The 25393-nt window shown below is 44.0% G+C and overlaps 1 protein-coding gene across 15 annotated transcripts in view; it reads right to left on the bottom strand.

Annotated features, from left to right (window-relative positions):
- Eif4g3 (eukaryotic translation initiation factor 4 gamma 3) overlaps positions 1-25393 on the bottom strand; it is a 219345-nt gene that overhangs the window by 159580 nt on the left and 34372 nt on the right. For 12 of the 15 annotated variants that reach the window (XM_055610868.1, XM_055610862.1, XM_055610863.1 and 9 more), the window contains exon 1: positions 5052-5115. The gene's annotated coding sequence lies outside the window, so the exon portion shown is untranslated. Of the gene's footprint in view, positions 1-5051; positions 5128-25393 lie in introns of those variants that run through there. The other 3 variants (XM_055610875.1, XM_055610877.1, XM_055610876.1) reach the window with 1 other exon arrangement.

Here is a 25393-nt window from a genome sequence, read left to right as displayed (position 1 = left end):
AAAAATTAGTTAAAACAGGATTTTCTAAACATTAAACGCAGCTACAGGGTGGAAGAACCAGGGCTTAGTGACGTATAAAGTGCAAAGTGCTTACAGGGATCAAAACTGTAACAGCATGAAAGTCATTTTTCTCTCAAAAAGTAGCTTAAATAACACACAGGAATCTTTCATAAGCAATTAACAAGAAAACCTTCCAGGCATCCTGAAGACAGGCTTCCATCCCAACAGCAGTCATTATAAATTACTAAGTGTGACTGCAATCACACACCAGCCTAGCAGTCACAAGATCTAATTTCTCTCTCTTTTTTGGGTTTCTCTCTGTAGCCTTGGCTGCCCTAGACTCACTTTGTTTTTGTTTTGTTTTGTTTTGCTTTGCTTTGTTTTAATTCATTTACCTTTATTTTATGTGCATTGGTGTTTTGCCTGCATGTATACCTATGTGAGAGTGTCAGATCTTGGAGTTACAGACAGTTGTGAGCTGCCATGTGGGTGCTTGGAATTGGAACCCAGGTCCTGCCGAGCCATCTCTCCAGCCCCCCTGGACTTTGAAGACCGGCTGTCCTTGAACTCCTAGATATCTACCAGTCTCTGCCTCCCTAAGTGTTAGGATTATAGGCACGTGCCATGCCACGCCTCATCTAATTTCTCTTAATACAAGAGACAAAACTAAACAACAGGGGGAGCTTACTGCACAGCTCCCACCACAGAAAGTTAACAACGGAACACACTGCAGATTACCTGACACCTCCCCGACCATCACCTCTCCTCTACCAGAAATACATGATTACAATTTTTTAAGTATATGAATGTTCGAGATTCATTAATAGGAATCTCAAATTTGACTTCTCTTTGACAAATACTTCAAAGACAAGTTTGTATAAACCAAGTTAAAGTAACTAAATACGACGGAGCCTAAGTAATACATGAAGGCATTCCAGAGGCATGGCCACCTTTGGCCACTCTTTGATGATCGGCAGAGCTCTATCTGATGTGAGTGCTCAGAGTCTACAGAAGGCAGCCAGTCACTGAAAAAGCAGAGCGCTGTGAACTGTGAACTTCTTTAAAAATTGGCCAGGAGACCTTCTGCCTTTCAAGAAATTTAACTGACTCAATTTAAGTGACATATGGCCACCACATGCAGAGGCAGCAGGGGATGAACTGAGGGTAGCCTTTATTTGATGACAGGGAAGTGGGACCTAGAGAAAAATAATGACCAAATAGAATCCTGATGCAAAGACCAGGGCATAAAGACGGCAAAGCACCCACTCACATTTCTCCCTACGCACTAGCAATGTGTGCAGTGTGCTAAAGGTCAGGAGTGGAAAACTTAAACCATTAAGAATGTAAATAATTAGCCAGGCATGACGGCACATGCCTTTAAGGCCAGCAGTCAGGAGGCTGTCAGGAGGGCCTCTGTAAAGGTAAGGGCACTCAGGCAAACAGAGCTCCGGGACAGCCAGAGCTATAAATGGAATTGCTAATATAAAACATACAAACAAATAAACAAGAAAAAATGTAAGTAATTCATTAAAAATCCCAGCACTCCAGAGGCAGAGGCAGGCAGATCTCTGAGTTCAAGGCCAGCCTAGTCCACAATGCAAGTTCCAGGCCAGTCAGAGATACACAGTAAAGCAAAGGAAAATAAATGTCATATTTAACCTGGAGAACACTTCAGCTATTGGGGAGGCTAAGGCAGAGGACTGCTTTACCCAATAGTTTAGGACCACTCAGGCAATAAAGCAGAACCAGACTTTTAAAAGAGAAGGGAGCCAGGCATGGTGGCACATACCTTTGATCCCAGAGGCGGATGGATCTCTGAGTTCAAGGCCAGGCCTGGCTTCACAGAGAAACCTGTCTTTTAAAAACAGAAAATAGGAAAATAACCAGACCGTCGTTGCTGTTTTGGTTTTGGCTTTTAGAGACAAGGTCTCACTGTGTAGTCTTGGCTGGCCTGGAATTCGCTATGTAGAGCAGACTGGCCTCAAACTCATAGAGATCTACATGCCTCTGCCTTCTGAGCACTGGAGACACAGGCATTTGCCACCACACCAGGCAGAGAACATCATATTCAAGAGCAGCTTTTAATGCTTGAAGTTCCTTGTCCTTCTAGGAGAAGCACAACATACAATGTGCACATGTGCTAAGCATCTGACAGTAACTTTAACCAGAAAAGTCAATAACTCTCACTAAGAAATCCAACAGCTGGGACTGAAGCAGCTCTGTGGAGTGTAAGAAAGGCTCTGTGGGCGGAGGCCTCCCTCCAAGGCACTCTCAGGGTTTTTGTGAACTTGCCTTCAAAGTACGAACTTACACTATCAAATGTCTTATGAAGAATGTTAATGACGTGTTGTTTTTTTTTTTTTTAAGTTACGGTACCTCACCATGAATACTTGGCTGGCCATACTCAAAATGGCCCTGCCTCGGTCACACACACCATCTAATGTGGGGTTACAGGCTCCTATGCACTACACACCACATCTTTGATTCAATAATTCTACTTGTAGAAAAGTATTCTACAAAAATCATCCAGAACACAGAAAGAAATTCCAAATTCACTCATTTTGCAATAGCAAAATAAATAAATAAATAAAACAACTTAATGCTTTAATCCCAAAATAATTTTTCTTATAGAAAGCTAACTTGTATCAACAAGTATCTCCCTTGGAGATCACCCCTAATGAATAGGAACAATAAGATTGGCTTGTTCAAGCCAAACTCCCAAGACATACATACCCTCCTTCTCTTGCACGGCATATTAAACACATCCTATGTCCTCCTGACTCTACTACAGATACTGTAAACATTTCTTCTGCAACCACCCTGTGTCTGACAGCTGAACAAGGTCTTCACAGATACCCTGCCCTCACCACACTCCTTCACACTTCCCACCCTGCAGCTACAGAAACAATTTAAATGGCAGATCAGCTCTATTTCTCTTAACCCTCCTTTTGTATTCCATTGATCAGGATTATGTTCCAAAACCTCTATGTGGCCTTTAATTCAAGTAATCAGATGACCCGAGTCCAACCTCTCTCCATGTCAGCATCCACGCATTCTGAAGCCTCTGCAAGCCCCACGACCATCTCAGGGGCTCTGGACTGCAGACCCTTCAAACGCCAGTGCTCCTTCTCTAGAGAGCATCTGTTTTCGTTTTTCTTGGCAGTGCAGAGCCTGAATCCAGAGGCGTGCACATGCTGGACAAGTGTCTACCGAGTATCTCAAGCCAGCCCAGAACTTCCTGCCCCGGCCTCCCCAGTGCTGGCATTACAGAGTGCTCTGCTACTCCTGGCTTTCTGGACCCCTAAAATATGCATTCTTAAAAAAAGAATTCCCTTGAGTTTATTAGCTGAGAGAATGGAGAGAATATCCATTCTCTATCCTTTTACCCTACCTTATTTCGACCAAAGCACTTAACACAAACACCTAAATTATGTTAAGGCTTTATTCTACTGAAAGATAGAACACCCAAACTCTTTTCAGTTGCACAGCACTTGCCTAACATTTCTGAGATCCTAGGTTCAATCTCCAATAATGTCCAAAAACTAAACTGATTCCGTACTCAAACTATTAAGAATCTTATTACTTTCAATTAAAAACATTTATTAACTCATTTCCCTCATTAGATTCTAAGTTTCTTTACAACACAGGGACAAATTGCAAGTAGAAAGGGACCATTATAGACGGGCTTGTCACTAAGTCTCTTAAATTCTCATGAGTTCACTGGAGAACATATCATTTTATAAGTGCATCTTCTAACTGAAAATGAACCCTCTCTTGCAAATTCATCATTCAACACAATTTAAATCTCTTTATTCATTTGGCCAATACTGATACATATTTTATATGTAACCAGGGAGGGAAAAAGGAAAAAAACTCTGCTAAGAAATGAAAAACTGTTTTGTTTTGGTTTTTTTCCCCTTTTCTATCTTTGAACTAGGATCTCACAGTGTAGACCTGGCTAATTTTGCAACTCTATAGATCAGGATGGCCTCAAACTTAAAAAGATCTACCAGAGTATAGGTGTTCACTACCACAACTGGCTGAAATTTTTTCTTCAATAAATGAATACTCAATAAAAATTTAAAATCAAGTGGCTGGAGAGAAGGCTCAGTAGTTAAGAACACTCACTGGCTGCTCGTCCAGAGGACCCAGGGTAAATTCCCAGCACCCACACAGCAGCATACAACTGTCTGTCATTTCAGTCCAAGGGGACCTGATGCCCTCTTCTGGCCTTCAAGGGCACTGCACACACAGGTACATGGGTACCATGCAGCCAACCCCCACACACATGAAATAACTAAAAATTACAAAATATCTACGCAGCAGTGGTACATGCCTTTAATACCAGCACTGAGGTGAGCAAAGCAGATTGGAGCTATGTGAGTTCAAAGCCAGCCTGATCTAGGGTCTACAGAGTGAGTGCCAGGACAGCCAAAGCTATAGAGAAACCCTGTCTCAAAAATAAAGAGAGTGGTGAGAAAGTCAGAAAATAACAATTTAACATCAATGTAAAAAAATAATTCCTGGGCTGGAGAGATGGCTCAGAGGTTAAGAGCACTGGCTGCTCTTCCAGAGGTCCTGAGTTCAATTCCCAGCAACCACATGGTGGCTCATAGCCATCTATAAAGAGATGTAGCGCCCTCTTTGGGTGTGCAAGCAAAACACTGTATATATAATAAATAAATAAATCTTTAAAAAAAGAAAGAAAGAAAAAAGTAATAATTCCCAACACAGTTGAAGCATGAATCCATAAAGCAGAGTGCCTCGTCTGCACAAGGACTTGTGCTATGTCCCCACTGTAAGCCAGAGTTTATAGAAAGAGGGCAAAGGCAGGTGTGGAAGTGCAGTTAACCACCACACAATGTTCACCTCAGTTCTACTCTTTAGATCACAGCGGTGAGTAGAGGTTACCTGGTCACACAATATGCATCTAATTCTACCAGGAATTTTGGTCCATCTTCCACCTACAGCCTATGTCAATCCATCACTGCACGAATACTAGGCAGTGACGAACTCAAGCAGACAACAAGGCAGACACTTGGGATGCTCACCGTGCTGTAGACTGCAGAGACTGTGGGAGGGAAGATCCGATCCTCCAGAGGCTGTTGCACGGGTCCTCTAGGAATTCTGGAAGGCGAGTTAAGGAGAGAACTCAAATGTAAGTGCTTAGCAGGAAGAGAAAGTTCTGCCAATGACCCACACTCTTTACCCAACCTTTGGGACTGTATACTTACTCATCCCAAGAAACTGGAAAGTCAAGAATTTCAAATTTCCTAACGTGACTAGCTCAATTTCTCCCAAACTGGGTCACATGATAAATATCCATTGGAAATGAAAACAATACCTGGAGTTCCCAAACATTAATGCACACAACAAAGTGAAGAAAGTAAGGTCAACAATCAGTGCTGGCAGCTCCTGCTCCGCCTTGCAGCACCCTCGAGGCTGGAGCAGGCCTGCCTTAGTGTGAGGATAACCTAGAGAAACTGCTGACCATGTGCTAGTCCGTTCTAACCTTGCAAAGAGCAAACTCAACTGTCCCCCTCTGTCCTTTTTTGTTTCTATAATTTTTATAATTAAGCTAATTTCTCCATATCTACCCACCACCTTCCCATTTTAAAAAACAGGTTCTCCAATAGTCACTTAAAACATTTAGAACACAAAGAAGACACTGCATTAAAAGACAAAAGACTATCATTTTATTCAAAATCAAACTAGGAGACAGAGGCCATCCTAGCTAGTGTGGGACTATTTTGGAAGAGAAGTGTTCATACAGCCTGACCTCTGTAAGAGTAACAGAGACCACAGCACTGTCTTTTCATGATACCGTTACATGGTCAGATTATGTGCTTTTTATAATAGGTACAAATGATATAAATTATTTTACTTGAACATTAAAAAAAAAATCCAACAATTCTGTAACCTGATTTCAGCTGGGTAACTCCTTTTTATTTTAATTCTTGTATCATAAACCCCAAATGAAAATTTTTTCATCTACTTTACAAATACTTAATACTTCTTGTATAATGTTTGTAATTCGCTGAACAGCATTTGGAAGATAAGCTGTGAGCTAACAACAGTGTGGTGGCATACAGTTTAGGAGTCAGAGGCAGGGAGATCACTAAAAGTTCAATGCCAAAATGGTCAACACACAAGAGTCTTAGGCAAGCCAGGGTTATACAGTGAGGCTCTCTTTAAAAAAGAAAAGAGAACTGGAGAGATGGCTTAGGAGTTAAGAGCACTTGCTGTCCGGGTTCAGTCACAATGACCACATGGTTGGTGACTCACAACTATCCCTAACTATGGGGTGGGAGGGTAGGGTTCCCTTTTCTGAACTTCACAGGTACCAGGAATGTACATGGTTTGCATAGATAACACACATACAAGCAAAATACTCATAAGTGTGAAACAAAACTTTAAAAAATAATAAACAGAATGAGGAAACAAAAAGTAGTAGGTTTTGTCTTGTTTGTTTTTTTTTAAATGACTCCAAGTTGCCAAAGTCTGAATCATTAGTAGATTCTTTATATCCCAGCAGCCTGCTTAGAAGACCAAAAACAAAACAAACACACCCTGTGTTTTAGTCATTAAAACATCTAAAGAGACTCCATCGGTCTCTAGACAGTTTTTAAACTAGCAACTCACACAACAGCTAAACACACTGCCCACATCCCACATACACAAAGCACTGTAAATGCTGCGTGTGAAGTGACGGACCTGAAACATCACAGAGAGGAACCAACCACTTCACCCAAACCACACACAACATGCGCGCGCGCACACGCGCACACACACTGCATACATAATCACTACACACATATACACTATGCACACAGCACACTATCACACATTCTCTGCACACTCCACACACATATACAGACTATGTACAGTGCACACTGTCCACACACGTTAAAAACAATCCACACGTTATACACTACCCACACACATCACACTATACATGCAAATTATACATGTACACAATCCACACACACTGTACACAATCCACACATAACAGATTATACATACACAATACACCCTTCACACACACCACTGTATCCATAATATATACATATCACGCACACACAAAGCACACACACAGAGAGCGGACGCCTGACAAGTTCCAGGACTATTCCTCACTGAGCCTGCAGCTCTTTGGGAATGAAGGGCCACTTAGGTGAAATAAAAGTCTTCACACTGTTACACAGCTCACTCGGCAGGTGGGAAATGTGTCTTACTCTTCTGCACGGCCAGCTACCTTTGCTTTTTGCAGGAAGAACTAATTCTCGTGATAAGAGAAGCAGTTCTCAAGGGGAGTTAGTTACCAGTGCTCTGCCTGAGAAGCTGAGTCACTAGAGACTTCTGCTTTCTGTTCCTCTGTTAATCAGATGACTGTAATTACAGGGCTGCTAGAGGCGGCACAGCCTTGTCACAGGAACAAACATTCTTCCTGTTTCTACAAGTAAAAAATGCTGATTTCATTTTTACATTCTATAAACTAACAACAAAACATTGTAGACTGTATAAAACAAAACTAGAGTTCCACTTAAACAAACAAAAACAAAGCAAATAAATAAATAAATAAATAAATAAATAAATAGAACAAGTGATGTAGTCCAAGTCCAACCAATTAAAGAAAGAAGAAAAAAAAAAAAAAAAAAAACTAAGGAGCTAGGTGTGGCAGCCGCAATCCCAGAGCTCGGTCGGGAAGGGGGGGCGGGAAGCCAGCCGTGACTAGTCAGAAAGACGCCACTCAGCACTGAGCTTGCATGAAATCGAAGTTCAGTTCCCAGCACTCACATCAGGCAGCTCAAAACCACCTCTAACTCCAGAGGACCCGACACCTTCTTCTGGCCTCTGTGGGCTCCTGCGCTCATGTGCATGTTTGCACACACACAATAAAAAAATAAAATAAAATAGTAAAATGAAGCTTAAATTGTAAATCTTACAAGCTCTAAACAGGTATTTTATTAACTTCAGCTAGGCTGCTGTTTAGCTCACCTCTCTTAAAAACCTAGAAGTGTCAGCACTGATGAGTACCTGTTCAGAGACAAGTGAACTTTGGAATGGAGCGTACAAAGTGCTTTCAGGGACTTGATTCTGCCAGTCCACACAGGTGTGTGCCAGCCTAAGGTACAAGCCCTTTAAACTAAAAGTAAAAAAGCAAATCCTTTCTTTTTAGTGTTTTGCAGATTATTTTTTTAAAGGTTTATTTGTACTTGTGAGTGCACACCAGGTGTGTGTGGGCGCCCTAGGGGACCAGGAGAAGACAGCAGATTCCTTAAAAGCTAGAAGAGGACTCCCACTTCCTGGAGCTGGAGTTCTAGGCAGTCATAAAGCCACAGACCACCAGAACCAGGCCCAGTCCTTCTGCGGCAGTGTGTGTGTTCTAAGTCCAGTGTCCTCTCCAGCCCCTTTACTTGTTATTTCTTAGCTTCAATTGCTATGATAAATGTTTTATAACTGTAAATCAATGTGACTAAGCCAACTTTAAATTGTAAACCCCAACTATAAACCCCAGTTAACATTTTACTTAAATTCATTAATTTAAGTAATGAATAGAGAGGGAGCTACAGGGCCAACAGAATGTCTTTCAAGGGGTGGGAAATGGTTTTGGTTTCATTTGGGGTTATTTGGTTTGCAAAAATAGAATCTATGTAGCCCAGCCTGGACTGGACTGGACATGAAATCCTCCTGCCTCCATCGCTCCAGTACTGGAATTACAGGTGTGTACCTCAGTGGCCAGGTGTTATGTTTTTAGTTAAGGGCAGCAATAAACAGTGCCTTATATGTAACTCCCAGCTTATCACACAGAATATTAAGAAGACTGTAGACTCAAGGGTCGGGCTTTAATAAAATTAATAGCTTGTACTGTTTAATCAAAGACATTAAATATGAAAGCTTAGTGAGGAGGCACACTTGGAAACCCAGCAATCAAAGGCTAAGGCGAGGACTGTAAACTGTTCTAGGCTATCCTGGGACACAGTAAGCCCATAATTCAAAACACAAAGGGCCACCAGGGTGTAGTGGCACACACCTTTAATCCTAGCACTCAAGAAGGCAAGATGATTTTTAGGACAGCCAGCTCTGTAAACAGATCCTGTCTCACTCACATTCAAAATGGGGGTGGGGGTGCCAGGGTCTGGAGAAATGCCACCAGCATGAGGACCCAGACACTGAGCCTCAGCAGCCTGCTAAGCAGCCAAGGGCAGCAGTGGGAGCCCGGATTCCAGCAATGGATGGCAGGCACAGGAGGCTCCTTGGGGCTCACTGCTCTGTCAGTCTAGCTGAATCATCCAGCTGCAGTCGGTGAAAGACTGTCTCAAAAATGAAGGTGAAGAGTACTTCAGGAAGATAGCTGACATCAGCCTCACTCTCATATCTGTGCACACACACACTGCACACATGTAAACACAAAAACTCAAGTGGCTTTTTGGCCCCTATGACGGAGATAGGGCCTGAAGTGCCCACAGGTTTACAAACCTTTGATCTATGAAATCAGTGAAACTACCAGTGAAATGGAAAGAAGAACACGAGGAAGAGGAGGGAGGAGGAGGAAGAAAAATCTTACTGCAACTACTGAAACAGTTCTGGCCCTGGCCCTGCACAGCAGAGACAGACTGCCTAGGAAATCCATATCTACCCCAATGCTCTAGGGTGAGAAGCTCAGTATGCCTAGCAATTATAGGCAAGTACCTCCAAAGTCCAGAAAAGGCTCGGTGAGTAGCTCAGAAGGAACTGTTCTAGGAAGCAAAAGCATCAAAGACCTCCTTCAATGGTGCTATGCCACATTAATTCAAAAATGGTCATCCAATAAGGTCATCAAACAAAATCCAAAAGGCTTTTCACTCACACTCACTGAGAACCACTGTGTGTTTGAGAAATCAAATATGATTACTCATTAACGCTCTTGATGGAAAAATAACTAACTGATATGTCCACTGGCATGCTCTGCAGAAGGCTTGCTCAGTAACTGAAGGAGCAACAGTGAGACCTTTCTGCTGTCTGCCTGGGGTGGCACTCATGGCAGTCTCTGAGCCCCCAGCCACACTGCGCATCTTCACCCGAACCCCTGGGTTCTTTCCATACCTCCCATTACCCAGAAGAGTTCAAATCACCAGCAAAACAAAGACTCCTTGCTCTTCGGTTCTCCCGTCCACTTCCTTCTCCTTAGTAGTGGTAAATCTGAAGAGTTGAGCACTGGCCTCAGGCACTGCTAAGTGTTTCTATTGACCATGTTTAGCAAGTGACAGGACCAAGAGCTCTGATCCGTCCAACACCCCCCCCCAACTCTTCAGTTTGTGAATACAGGGAGCACCTGACTATAAATGGGACAGATCAATTCCAGACTAACAGACAGATTTACACCATCTCCGACAACACACTGGCCTTGGGAAGCACCCTTCCCACCAGCCAGCTACAGTGCATCGGGCTCAGCTTTTCCTGTTACTCTACTTGCTGCATATGGCTGCCTCAGGAGTTATGGCTGATGTCTAGAAACACTGCATCTTCCCAAAAACACAGCGAACAGTAAAGCCTGGTGCAGAGAGTTGCATGCACTGTCGACAGCGGGTAATCCAGTAACTGGCAGAGAAGGCATTGAAGAAAACACTCACCTGAATGAGAGAGCAAAGATCCTGGCTTCTCTCCAGCAAGTCAAAGTGAGACCAATATTTCAACCAATGACAAGATAACAAACTGTAACTTGGGCTTCAGGCACACATATAAATATCAGTTTGTGTCCCATGGAAGTATTATTTCCATCGTGTGTGCTCTATTATAATCTCATCCAATATAAGTCAAGCCAACCAAGTTGCCAGGGTTCAGAATCTATTTTGTTTGGGTTTTTTGTTTTGTTTTTGATGGTTTGATTTGGTTTAGTTTCAATTTTTTAGGAGAGAATCCTTGTTACACAGCTAAACTGGCTTCAAGCTCACCCACAGTCTAGGCTGCCTGGGACCTGACTCTGCGTCCTTCCGCCTCAGCCACACCACGCTAGAACTACAGGCCTGAACCACCACACCTGCTTCCTACATGCATTCTCTGCCCTACCCGACTTCCATTCTTACAAGGAATCTTTAAGCTGGGCCTGCTGGCACAAAGCTATCATGCCAGCACTCAGATGTGAGGTGGATCCTGAGTCCACGCCAACCTGGACTACCTAGCAAGACCCTGTCTCAAAAATAAATTTTTTAAAAATAAGTTCTCCACTTCCCATTGTCTGATCTAACAAAAAGACATGAGCTATTGAGGCGAGACAGACGGGGCTCAGGTTAAAGGTGTATACTGCTCCTGCAGGCAACTAGGTTCAGTTCCCAGCAAACACACTGGGCAGCGTACAATCACCTGTAATTAGTTAACCTGGAACCCCAACTTCAGGGGGATCCAAACCCTCTGGCCTGCACTGCACCTGCACTCAAATACCCAGATATGTGTGCATTCCTGCATGTATACACACACACATACACACCTTTTTAAACACTGGAGTGAAACACCACCTGACACTGGTGACTGAGTCTTATATTTCATGAATTAACATTAAGCACAGTAATGCCTTAGGAAGCTTCACAAAACTAAGGCTTCCATGCAAAAGAGCGCCTTACCCAAATAAATAACAGGAAAGATTTCACTTATCATTTACTTCAAGAAACTTGGTTTTCTTTTGCAACTGTGTACTGTTAAATAAAGACGTGAAATTCTCAAACTGATACAGATGCAAAGTGCAAACAATGAGATGGGGGTGGTGAGCAGCAGGGACAGTGCACGCCCAACAACTGCACACCAACTCTGGAGAACCCACACCATGAATGTACTCTTTGTCTCTCTGGTGAATACGAGTCCTTTGAATGTCACAGTATATAGTTTAAGAAAAACAAAAAAGGGGCAAGTGAAAGGGAGGATGGGCCTGCTTCTGTAGGGGACATCTCCTCGGCTGCCTCACCAAGATGAAGCTGAAGGTCCATGGACACTGAAAAGCTTTGCAAGTGCGCAGTTACTGAGTGTTAACAGGGACCAGCAAGACTCCTCAGCCATTCCCACTGGACTCCTGCGAGCTGCATTTCTATGTTATTTCATTCAGAAGGAGCAGAACGTGCTGTCTTCTACCTGCATGGAGGACTCAGGAATAACAATCCCAGCCGTTTTGCCTGATGGGACAGCAGAAGGGAACTTCTCTAAAAAGACGGAGGGATTCCATGCTGTGGCTGCGTTAACACAACACAAGCAGACGCCATTTCCACCCAGTGTCCTTACGACTTTTAAACTAGTAAGCAAGCCTTGGTGTGGATCACAAGTGTTCTGATCAATACCAGACCTTCATCAACCGATACAAAGGCAAAGCTGACACAGCATTAACTGAAGTGTGGCAGAACCCTTCAAATGCGCATGCTGCTACAGCAAGGTGGAAGAGAGCCTGAAATAAGGCTGCAAAATAAGGATGTGACTAACAGAAGATGAAGGGGTAAGAAGGCAGAGAAATTAAGTGAGCTCTGAAGGTCACACAACTAATTTTCTTTTGTGATTGCAATAGTTGAAAGCTGAGCCAATGCATAGTTTGCAACCTCATTTTTAAGGCTTTATGACCTACAAATGCATTCACCTCCTATGCGTTTAAATTGGCAACTGAAACCATACTGACTTGTGAAATAAAACAGTATTTCAGCTAGGCCTGGTGGCTACTTGGAAGGCCGAGGTAGATGGACAACTTCAAGACCCATCTAGACAACTCAGTGAGACCTCATCTAAAGGCAGAGGCAGCTGGATCTCTGAGTTCGAGGACAACCTGGTCTACAAAGTGAGTCCAGAACAGCCAAGGCTACACAGACAAACCCTGTCTCAAAAAAACCAAGAACAAACACAAGGGTGGGGGGAGGACTGAGGGTTGAAACTACAGCTTAGTGCTAGAGCACTGTGTAGCACGTATAGTTCTAGGTTCAATCACAAGCCTTAGGCACGCAAGAGATTTTCAGTGAAAATAAACCAACATGATCAAAAAACGTCAGCGATCTTACTTGGCAAACAAGGGTTTTAACACAGGTGTAGTAGCTCATATCTGTAAAATTCCAGCATTTGGGAGGCTAATGCAGAATTGCTCTAAGTTCAAGGCGTCACACAAAGGACATAGTAACCAAGCACCTGGAAGGGTGTGAGACAGGAAGCCCTTGTCCCAACCTCTGAATCCCCAGAGTCCTCACGCACAGATGCTCATGTATCTTTGCAGAGAATGTCTACACGTACACATTTTAGCAACCTTTAAAGGCTGCTTCTAAAATTAGTGATCACAAAATTCTAAAGGCTGCTTCTAAAATTAGTGACATTCTAAAATGATCTGAAATACCCAATGACTAGAAGCTGAGGGGAGAAGGAGAAATGTCTAAGTAATGGGTCACTTATAATTATAAAAGCATGGCTAAGATGGCTGGAGAAAGGCCGAAAAGGGGGCAGGTGGTTGTACCTTATCCCAAGCCCTCAGGACAGAGGCAGAGGCAGGAGGATCTCTGAGTTTGAGGGTAGCCGGTTCCAAATTAATGAAGGCTACATAGTGAGACCCTGGCTAAAACGTATGAAAACATTTTAAAGGTAAAATGTATCCAAGTGTTAACTGGTTCATCATCCCAGCTACAAAGATCATACTCAAATTTTATTTCTACACAGTGGCGCCAACTACCTACACACAAGAAAAATGATGTTGTCCCTTTGGAGAAGATGTAGAATCTATTAATCTTTAACAACCAATTTCGTTTCCTTTCAGTGCATCTGCTCAGATCTGCTCTAGCGCAGTCTTCACACCGTCATGGAGGTAATGAGACCAGCCCCTGAGCTAACAGCACTGCAAATCGCACGTTTAAAAGTCAGCATATAAAAACTAATGTGGCCACATGATCTCCACAATATGCCAACAGAGCTAGACTCAAGATGCACATTCATGTTTGCTTGGGGAGATGGGGGAGCTCACCATATTGCCCAAGCTGAACTCCTAGGCTCAAACAATCCACCTGCCCTGCCCTCCTGAGCAAATGGGGCACAAGGCATGTACCAACATGTTCTGCTTAAAAAAAAAAAAACAAAAACACAAGTTTTAAACATGCACATCCTAACTGACTACTGATGGACATTCAAGACTATATAGGACTATACATAAATCTCACCAACACATATAACCCAAGATGCATTGCAGTATAAGGGCAAGTATGTGCCTTTTAAAGTCAGACCTGAACTGCAATTCCAAACCCACTACCAAGCTTACATTTCTTATACTGTACAATGACAGGCTTGTGGTTTTGTGAGACAATCTCATTTAGCCCAAGTTGCCTCTAATTCAATGAATATAAAGATGTCCTTGAACTCCCAATGTTCCTGTTCCCATATGGTGTTATTCACTATGGCCAGTTTAAGATGACATTCTTAAGCAGTCGGGCATGTGGCAGATAGTCAACAAAGGAGAGCACTTACTATCACACTCTTAGCATTCAAAGCTCTCACAGTCGGTGTAAATGACTTTCTTTTGCTTTTGTTTTGAGACAGGATCCCACGAGGGAAACTGGGTTTACCTCAACCTTGTGATCCTTCTACTTCAGCCTTCTACTTCAGTATTGGGATTTACAGGCTCACAGGAAGCAAACTCCTACACACAAATACTTAATACACAAAAGCCAACACTAAGCAGAGATTATAGTGATTTAAAGATACTTAATACACCATGTGTGTCTTTCTGATTCTGGGTTACCTCACTCAGGATGATCTTTTCTAGTTCCCACCATTTGCCTGCAAATTTCATGATTTCCTTTTTTTTTTATTGTTGAGTAGTATTCTATTGTGTGAATGTACCACAATTTCTGCATCCATTCCTCAATTGAGGGACATCTGAGTTGTTTCCAGGTTCTGGCTATTCCAAATAAAGCTGCAACGAACGTGGCTGAGCAAATGTCCTTGTTTTATATTTGAACATATTTCGAATATATGCTTAGGAATAGTATAGCTGGATCTTGAGGTAGCACTATTCCTAACTGTCTGAGAAAGCGCCAGATTGATTTCCAAAGTGGTTGTACTAGTTTACATTCGCACCAGCAATGGAGGAGGGTTCCCCTTTCTCCATATCCTTTCCAGCATGTGTTGTCACTTGAGTTTTTGATCTTAGCCACCCTGATGGGTGTGAGGTGAAAGCTCTGGGCTGTCTCTGACAAGAACTCAGTGACTGGCTCTTTGATCACCTCCCCCTGAGGGAGCAGCCTTGCCCAGCCACAGAGGAAGACAATGCAGACAGTCCTCATGAGACTTGATAGGGAAGGGAAGGAGGCCCTCTCCTATCAGTGGACTGGGGAAAAGGCATGGGAGAAGGAGGAGAAGGGAGGGCAGGACTGGGAGGGGACAAAGAAGATGGCTACAGCTGGGATACAAAGTGAATAAATTGTAATAAATAAAAAAAACTTTTTTAAAAATATACTTAATATAAATATATATTCTATCCCCTCAACTCACACATGCACACATGTGCAACGAGAGTTCAAGTTTTTAGAAATATGGAAATGCAGGATTATTAGAACCTGAAGATGAATATCAAAAGAGAGAAGAGCAGGCTTCCCTTCCCACATAAACAGCTCACACCTCAGCCCTCAGACAGCAGAGGGATCCCGCAGACTGTTTCACCGTGGATTCTAGCGGAACATGCAGGCACGCAGGCACGCATGCACCCTGCTTCCTGCATTGCCCGGTTAAACTGGCAGCACCAACACAGAGGCCCCAAAGGTGGCTTCCCTCACTGCTCAGCTACAAAATTCTTTCAGTTTGAGTGCAGCCACATTTCCCGTGCTTATCTGCCAGCTTTACAAACCTGTAACTACAGCCCATATGGTTCTGAACAAGAGCATGTCCGTCTGCTAATCCTGGCCCCTGAATGTCCACAACACAGCCATGGCCAGCACCTTGCACCTGGCCACTCAATGGTCACCATCTGTGCAGAAGCCCAGTGAGCCACAACCCGACAAAATAACTACCCCAACTCCTGCTCTGTACACTCCAACTCTGCCTATAACCTCGGCTGTGGGAAAGCGGGGAAGAGGCCGGAGCTGTGGCTCACTGGTAAAGAGAGCTTGGTTCCCAGCACCCGTGTCAGAGAGCTCACAATAGTCTGTATCTAAAGACCCACAGGACCTTTAATGGGGAAGGTCCGAATTGTAGCTCAAACTACAACAACAGGCTTCTTGGACTGATTGTCAACGTTTCAAGTAATCTACATCAAACATGCTCAACAAGTGTCCTGCACTTCAATCTCTCAGCTGAGAGCAGCACAGAGAGAGAGAAGGGTTCAAATCCTAAAACTTGAAGCCTAAGCAAAGCCGGGCACAGTAGCACACAACTGTAACCCCAGCACTAAGGACATTCATTGCTCCTCCTCAGCCTGTTCTAGGCAGGTATGAAAGCAGATGCTGGGTGGAGAGGCAAAAACAGGGCATTCACACCACACACTCCGGATGTCCAAGAGAGAAACTGCCTTACACCAAAGAATAAACTCCCACTACTGAACAAGCTGGAACAAGAATTCAAACAGCATCTGGGCACAGTAGCGCACACCTGTAACTCCAGCCCTGGGCAGGCAGAGGCAGGCGGATCTCTGTGAATTCGAGGGCACCCTGGTCTACAAAGTAAGTCTAGGACAGCCAAGGTATACAGACAAACCCTGTCTTGGAAAACCAGAAAGGAAAAAAAAAAAAAAAAAAAAGAAAGAATTCAAACAACCCGTCTTCTCACACAGTGGGAAAGAAAAACGGAATGGGAACACCGAGCTTGTAACATTTTTGGTTGGTTTACTATGTATAAAGTACATGGAGAGAGAAAGACCTTCTGCACATCATATATTAACTGGAAAATTGTTTGGAATTTACAGGTGGTCCTTTCCAAATAAACATCCCATCTAATACACTTTCACACACCTAATGCTTCAATACTGCTAGTCAGACTCGAGACGCTTTTATCCCAGTTTGTGCTAATTCAGGTTCAACTGTGATTCAATTAGTACAGTCCAGGCCAACAATACTGAACAGTTTCTTATCAGCAAATAACACAATTTAAATGTGTGAAACACTTCTTCCCAGTGCATTTAGCACGTCAGCTGGGGGCTGCTCTGCCAGGCTGCATTCGGCTGTGAACTAGTACAACTGCGCTGCAGCACCAGCCACGCTGGGTTCACAGAGCTCTCGCTTCAGCTTGGGGTAAGCCCAGGTGAGGGCGACAATGGAGGGCAGACACAAGCACAAACTCCGAACTCAGGCATACTGCACATACGGAAACCTGGAAGTAAATGCAACACAATTCTCTCAGTTCAAGAGAGGACTCTGGAGCCAGCCAGCCAGCCTGTGGATAAAAGGTACTTGCCGCCAAGCCTGACAACCTGCCTTCCATCCTGGGACCTACACGGTAGAAAGAGAACTGACTCTGGCAAGTTGTCCTCTGACCTGCAAACAGACTCAGAAGGAAAATAAGACATAAAAAATAAATAGCCAGGTGTGGAGATTCATACCTTTAATCCCAGAACTCCAGAGGCAGAGGCAGGAGTATCTCTGGGAGTTCAAAGCCAGCGCCAGCATGATCTACATAGTGAGTTCCAGGATAGCTAAGGCTCCACAGAGAAACCTTACGTCAAAGGAATAAACAAACAAATAACAAGCAAACGAATAAATAAATTACAAGGCTTCCTATATAAACTACTATTCCATGCAATGGCGAGGCTTTTTCACACATGAAATATCTTCAGTATCTCCCCATTTATTCTTAATGATAAATTATCTAAGTATTTAATGGTTGTACAACACTAGTCTCAAAGCACCTGCAACCTTTTTTCTAACATTTTAAAATTTTATTTTTTTGGTATTTTGCCTGCATGTATGTCTGTATGAGCATGTCAAATCCCATGGAACCGAAGCTACAGACAGATGTGAGCTGCCACATCTGGTGGTGCTAGGAGAGCAGCCAGTGCTCTTAACTGTTAAGCATCTCTCCAGCCGAAGCTGCAACTTTTTTTTAATCTGCCCTGGGTCACAATGATTCTAAGGCTTCATAAGACAAAAGAAGGAGTAAAAGGGAGTCCAACAAAAACAACAGTGACAGTAACTGCAAGGCCGTGCAGCACAGGTGTGCCTACCATCCAAGCTACTCAGGAGGCTGAGGAGGGGACCTCACAGTTCAGGCCAGCCTGAGCTATGTAGTTCAAGTCTTCATGAATGAAAGACATGAAAAAGGAACGAAGAACGGAGGCAGGGACACAGCTCGGGGGTAGGGCCCTTGCTTAGCAAGCAAAAGGCCCTGGGTTCACTCTCCTGTACTAGACCAAAAACAGAACATTATGAAACCCCTCTGGGATGCAGCTCAGTTGGTAGAGTGCTTGCCTGACATGAAAGCCTGGATTTGATCCTTAGCCATTTCCAAACACTGAGCATACTAGTTAAGGCTTGAATCTTAAGGGAAGTGGAGGCAGGAGAACTAAAAGTTCAAGGTCATTCTCAGAAACTTTAGGCAATCTAAGGGCAGCTAAGATTCCATCTCAAAAAATATATAAATAAAATTAATGAAAGCCCCCCCACAAAAAAAAAGGAAAGAAGGAGGGAAGGAAGGAAGGAATGAGAGAAGGAATAAGGAAGGAGGGAAGGAATAAGGAAGGAAGGAATGAGAGGAAGGCAGGTCAGAGGCCTTTAGTATTTACTCTCAAGTATATCAAAACATCTCCATTTGAGTCAACAATCAGACTTCAATTTACTGGCACTAAAGTGAAAACAGGAACAGAGGACTGACAGTGTACTGGACATTTTACTTTAAAAGCAGAAAACGTATTTCTCTGAAGAAAAAGTTCTCTAGAGGGTTATAATGAAGAAAGAGCCTGCCACAAAGATCCCTGGGAAGGACAAGATGCTCACCAACAGCACGATGCCCTGCAGACAACAGCACGCTCACACTCACAGCAGGCTTTTCCAGAGAGCTGTCTGGGTTCTTAACTTTCTGATGGTCTCAACACCAGCGCAAGGGTGGAAACACATCCACACCACCTTCCCAACACGTATTTTTCTTTTCCAAATGCAAGGTGTAGAACCGCTTTCAACAGTTTCCCTCAGCACACTCAAGACGGCTGCCCAAGCGCTGCGCAGACACCATTGAGTCTCCCTAAGACCACAGAACAAGCAAACGTGACAGATGACAGGAACTTAAAGGGCTTCAGTTACTGCTCACTATACCAACTGGATGGTTAATCTTGTATGACTGGACTGAGCGACACCTGAGACGGGGAAACACACTCAAGCACACTCATATCTGTCTGAGGGCGGTGCCAAGATCATTACACCATGCAGCCCCCCAACACACACACCTAGCAAACTGGTTTAGTCCATGATACATTTAGACTGGTGAGACCCACCAGCCCTGCGGAGGGCGTGGTGTGACTAGAGGTGGCGGGTCACCGAGAGTGTGCCCTGGAGGCTGTATGCATCTCTCCACAAAACTTTCTGCTGCCCCAACTCTGCCCAGGTGCCAGCAGCTCCTCCACACCCTCCCTACCAACAAAGACACTCCCTGGCAAAGTCAGTCTCTGCTCCTTCAAGAGATGTCTGCTGAGCATTGGATCACAGCAATGAGAGGTCAGACACACGAAGCTGTGAACACAGAAGTATACAGGTCCCTTCCTAAGGCAGACAGGAACCTTCAGATGGCTCAGCGAAACTTGGAAGAAGTCAGGTTTCTCCAAAATTTTGAAACCTCAAATTATTGCACACCAAATTATCAGCACACCAAAGATGTGCTGATATCTATGTGTTGGCTTTTAAATTTCTCTGGCAGGCTTTCATAAAGAAAGCAAAAAAAAAGTGACATTTATTTCAGCCTAAACAGATAAACTGCCATACTTGGTATGAAATACTTTCAGTAAGAAGTTAACAATAATCACATAAATCTAGTCAAACCAAAGTCTTCATTTTTGTGAAAGCAAATGCAACAGAAGTGATCTTTTTCTCAAATGTTAAGCAAAGGAAAAAAAATTTACTTTTCCTTGAGACAGGGTTTCCTTGAGAGACAGGGTTTCTCTGTGCAGCCCTGGCTGTACTGGAACTTGTTCCTGTAGACCAGGCTGGCCACAAACTCAGAGATCCACCTGCCTCCGCCTCCTGACTACTGGGATTAAAGTGTGCGCCTCAAAACCAGGCCTGAAAATAACATTTTAATCATGGCTTTTTACTACTAAAGTGTTTTCTGGTTGTCATTATTTAATACCAAATAATCTAAAAATCTCCTTCAGTTCAACTGTTTTAACATCCAAATTAGAAAGAAACTCTGCAAGTCCCATCGGCAGGCAAGGCAGGCAGTAGTGTCATCCACTGCTACAATGGTTTCAAAACGGTGGAAAAAAATTCACATTTCAAGTACTAAAAAACTAGGCTGAGGAAATAGGTTTGTGGCAGAAGTTTAGCAAAACTGTTGTATCTGGCATGAATCTGGAACGATGGCACATAAGCGATTGTTATCTGAGTTTTATGGGGTTGTTCTTTTGAAGGCGTCTCAGAGCCTCTGCATAACTCAGGCAAACCAGGAAGTCTAACATGCCTGAGAACTGCTTAGGTGATGGGTCTTTCAAGACAACCCCTACATAAGAAGTTTTGGTGTACTAATGGTACCTTTTGTGTAATAAAAAGCTTGTAGGAAGCTGTCAGCATTCTGTCCTTGAGAGGCCGATCCCCCTGCCGCTTTAGAAAGCCTCAAACCCATCCTGCACTGTCTCTCTTTGCTCAATCATCCCACATAACCCAGAACACCGACAGAGTTAGTGCATAGAGTACAGTGTGAGGACACGTTCACAACCACAGCACACAGAGAGAAGAGGAGCAGATACAGAGCATCCGAGGAACAAGCTGGCAGCTAGGCCAGCATATTCAGTGAGCGCTGCTGGGTTTCAGAGAAAAGCTGCCTCAGTAACTGAGAAGGCCCTTGACTTCAACCCAGGACAACCCACGCACATACACACCCTGTGCACCCACATATATGCAAGCATGCATGCCCCAAACCCTCCTTATGAGGCTGGAGGAAGGCTCAGCAGTTAAACTATTTGCTGCTCTTCCAGGGCTCCAGCTCAGTTCCACACACCAAGACTGGTAGGGTCACAACCACCCGTAACTCCAGCTCCACAGCCCCCAGCACCCTTTAATGGCATCTGTGAGCACCTACCTGCACACATGACATACACACACAGAAAGACAAAACAGGCTGTAAGATGACTCTGTGGGTAAAGGTGCTTTCTGCAAGTCCTCAAGATCTGACCCCAGAACCCACAGAATGGAAGAAGAACTAAATCCTACAAGTCCTTGCACACACATGTGTACATGCAAGCACGCGTGCACGCACGCACACACACACACACACACACACACACACACACACACACACACACTGTAAAACCAAAAGCCAAGTGCTCTGGCTGTGTGCTCCATATACTACAGGAGCCAACTCTGGGCTGGGCGGAGAAGCTAAGGGGTACGGGACTCCGCTGCCGCCACCGCCGCCGCCTCCTCCTCCTCTTCTTCACTGGGAATTTCCCCTTTTAAAATTAGCATTTGGGGTCTGGGCAGATGGCCTCATAGTTCACAGTAATTGCTCTTCCAGAAGACAAGGGTTCAATTCTAAGCACCCACGTGGTAGCTCACAAATATCTGTAACTTCAGTCCCAAGGGACCTCATGCCCTTTTCTAGTCTCCATGGGTATCAGGAATATACACAGTACAAAGATGTACAAGAGGGCAAAATACCCATATACTTAACAATAATTTAATTAAAGAAACAATAAAAGTAGCTTTCCTCAGCCACATATGGAGCTCAGAACAGCACTCTTGCTACATGGGCAAGACCCTATTAAATGTCAGTGCCACAAAGATAGACAAGACGTTTTTTCAAACAAAGTTCTTCTCTGTAGAGCACTGACCATCTCTGGAGAGATGCTCAGTGGTTAAGAGTACTGGCTGTTCTTGCAAAGGACCCAGCTTCAAATCCCAGCACCCACATAGCAGTTTACAACTGTCTGTATCTCCAGTTCCAGGGGACCCGATATGCATGCACAGGCATGTATAAAGGCAGACCATCAATCTAAATAAAATAATTACATTACATTACAGTGTAAGTTCAAGGAGAAAATGGCTCATTTATACCCGCGTCACAGCCTAACCTCTCCATACAAGAGCTGGTACAGCAAGCAGACAATAGATGCTGAATAAGCAAATGGCTTCCTTAACCCATTTATGTTCAAAGCTGTCCTGGATGTCTAGCAAGCTTATGCTAATGAAACTTTCTATGACTCTAGGGTTCCTGTCACACCCTGGCACAACCCTCTCCCACAGCACTCCCAGGCACATCATGCCTGACGTCTGAAGCTTAACCACTTGGCCTAGCGATTGGAATGAGAATTCTTTTTACTTGAACACTTGGAGGACCCTGGAGCAGTTACCTCACTGTGCTGTCTCAGAGACCGGGGAAGGGCTGAGGAGAGAAAGACAGAAAGAAGGGCAAGTCAATGGAGCAGTCAGCATGACAGGCTCAAGAGAGTAACCTCCCTTCAACACCAAACAGCTCTTCACTGAGGATGCTCATGTCATCCAGGAACCCCGACGCCAGGTCTCAGTTACTCTTTTTAGGCCCTACCCTGCCTTAGCTTCCTAATCTATTTTTTCCCACCTAGTACTTCAAGTGTTCCCATGATCCTTCTTAAAATGGTTATAACTTTGAGTCCTTGCAATAACATTTGTGACAGATTAGTCTCAAAAACCGATCAGTAGATTTGTTCTGATGAAGAGCTGCAGCTCACATCCACTCTAAAGGTAGAAAGGCTGTGTAGCCTAAACTACCCCCAGCCTTCTAAAACCCGAGCTAAAGCTGCGGGAAACAAAGACGGCCCGGGACTGGGATGAAGGTGGCACGGCCAAGAAACCCTGCCAAAGTCAGTGGTGCCTTCTGCTGCTCTTGTTTGTTTTCACTGTTGTTTATTTTGGTCATGGGGTCTGGGTTGAGTTTTTTTAGTGGTTTTCTGGGTTGTTGTTTTTTTTTTGGGGGGGGGGGGGGTTGTGACAAGAGTTTAAGCATGGTTAACCATGTATGGTCCTGAAACTCTGTGGACCAGGCTGGCCTGGAATTCACAGAGATCTGCCTGCCCCTGCCTCCCAAGTGCTAGATTTAAGGTGTGTGCCACCACTGCCCAGAGAAACACATAAATTTTAAAAAATTAAATAAAACTAAAAACATTTTTTTAAAGTTTTTTCACTGAAGTAACCTTAAAGATTAGAACTGGGTCAGAAAAACAGCCGCACAATCCTGGAACCAAGAAACAAGCAACAGTATTCTATGACTAAGCTCAAGCAGTCTTCACGAAGAGACACACTAAAGGACACTAAAGGTAAGAACAGACCACAAACTAGCTCAATTCATGGCTTGCACCTCACACCAGTGACCCAAAGGCCCTGTGTCCACCCCTAAACACAAGCTGTTACTTCACTCCTACTGCTCCCTGTAGTGGAATCCCAGAATCCACATGGTGGAAAAGAAAGACAAGCCCTCTGACCCTCGCATGTGTCACGACATAATTGTGCCTACACACAATTTTGCAAACTAAATGTAAAAAACAAAACAAAACAAAAAACCACAGGGAGAGGGGATAACTCAAACTACACTAACAGGAAAAAAACAGACTCAGTGACAGCCCAGAGGCTAAGGCTAACAGAACACAGTATTATTGGGGTGTGTGTGTGTGTGTGTGTGTGTGTGTGTGTGTGTGTGTGTTTTGTATCTGAGTGCAGGTGCACACAAGCAGAGGTCAGGACACCTTGAAAGTCAGTTCTCTCCTTGTATCAAGAGTTCCCGGGTTCAAACTCAGGTCTCTGGGATTGCAAGTCCTTTAACCAGGACCCCAAGACCCACACAGGGCCCTGGTGGGCCTCAGGCTGCTGAGGAGGAAGCTACTGAGCCAAGAGCCAGAGAGCTTATAGCCCAGTTTTGATTAAATATAAATTTCATTGCTTGCTCAAGAAATTCACTTTCTAAAGACAAGAAGAGTCTCGAAAAGGTTAATGTTACTTCAGAAAATAAAGATTAATGTGGAGATGAAACATGGGAAGGGCATCTCACCTCCACTGAAAGTGCAGCTTTTAGAAGCACTCTTAGTCTCCTGTAAGACAGAGCACAGAGAGGGCACAACAGTTTACTGACAAGGACTTAATCACAGCCACAGCCTGAGGTGCTTTCTCTTGAAGCCAGGTCATTGTCTGTAATTCTGAGGAAGCGTCTAATCTGTTGTGAATATATTCTCAAATGGGAACACTTTCTTCTTGGAAGAACAAATCCAGCAGGTGGTGAAAATCAAACTGAAGTATAAAATACCACTCAAAGTGAAGCCAAGAGCTAAGTTCTTCATGGACTATTTCAACAGCCCTGCTCACTATGGCAGGAACTTGAGGGACTGAGTGTGCTTTGTTTACGAGGTTTCATTGCTTCCTCAATGGCGACATCACTGGGAGAATTCCCTGGGAAGCCTGAGGTTAGAGCACTGCAAGATCATGAGTTTCCTTTTGACCAAATCAATGAAATGGCTAAGATGTTAAAGATGGAATGTTCATTTGCCAAGTTATTAAATCAAAACTGTTAACTGCAAACACTAGAAATGAAAAAATAAGCCCAGCAAACTGGGCTCAGCTGTTAAATAATCCATGAATTTGAAGACAGCACAGAAATCATCTAATTGAGGGTCTAGGGCATGGCCCTGGCAGCAGAGCACAGCGGAACTACATGGAGCTCTGGGCTCTACCTCCAGCAACTGGGAGGTTGGGGGGAGGGGGGGAGGACAACTAGTGTGTTGACCCCACTTTGAATTCCAGCACTGAGTGAATTCCGGAAAGGTGGGAGGATCAGAAGTCTAGGTTATTCTTGCCTACATGGTAAGTTCCAAGACAGCCTAGGCTACATGAGACATCTTTTATAAAAAGAAAGAGAGGAAGAGAGAAATAGAGGGAGAAAGGGAAGGAGAAAAAGAGAGAGGAAGGAAGAGAAAGGGAAGGAGGGAAAGGGAGGGGAGGGACAGAAAGCAATTACCCAAATCAAATGACTGTGAGAAAAAATATAGAAGGCCTGACATGCAAGCAATTGAAATTGCAAAAGACCAAAGTTAGCTGGGCTGTGGTGGCAAAAACTTCTATTTCCAGCACTCAGGAGGCAGAGGCAGGAGAATGTCTGAGCTCAAGGCCAGCCTGGTCTAAACCAGTTCCAGGATAGCCAGGGCTACACAGAGAAACCCTGTCTTGGGGGGCAGAAAAATACTTATTATGATAGCCTAAGATTCTAAAACTAGTCAAACACAGCAAACCAATAAGCTCAGGAAAATTTCAAGACAAACAGA

This window comes from Psammomys obesus, unplaced genomic scaffold (genome assembly GCF_907164565.1).
Source record: "Psammomys obesus unplaced genomic scaffold, mPsaObe1.curated_primary_1811, whole genome shotgun sequence".
NCBI classification, from domain to species: Eukaryota; Metazoa; Chordata; class Mammalia; order Rodentia; family Muridae; genus Psammomys; species Psammomys obesus.
The sequence above is the reverse complement of the archived record's forward strand: the minus strand, read 5'-3'. Positions and strand labels throughout refer to the sequence as shown.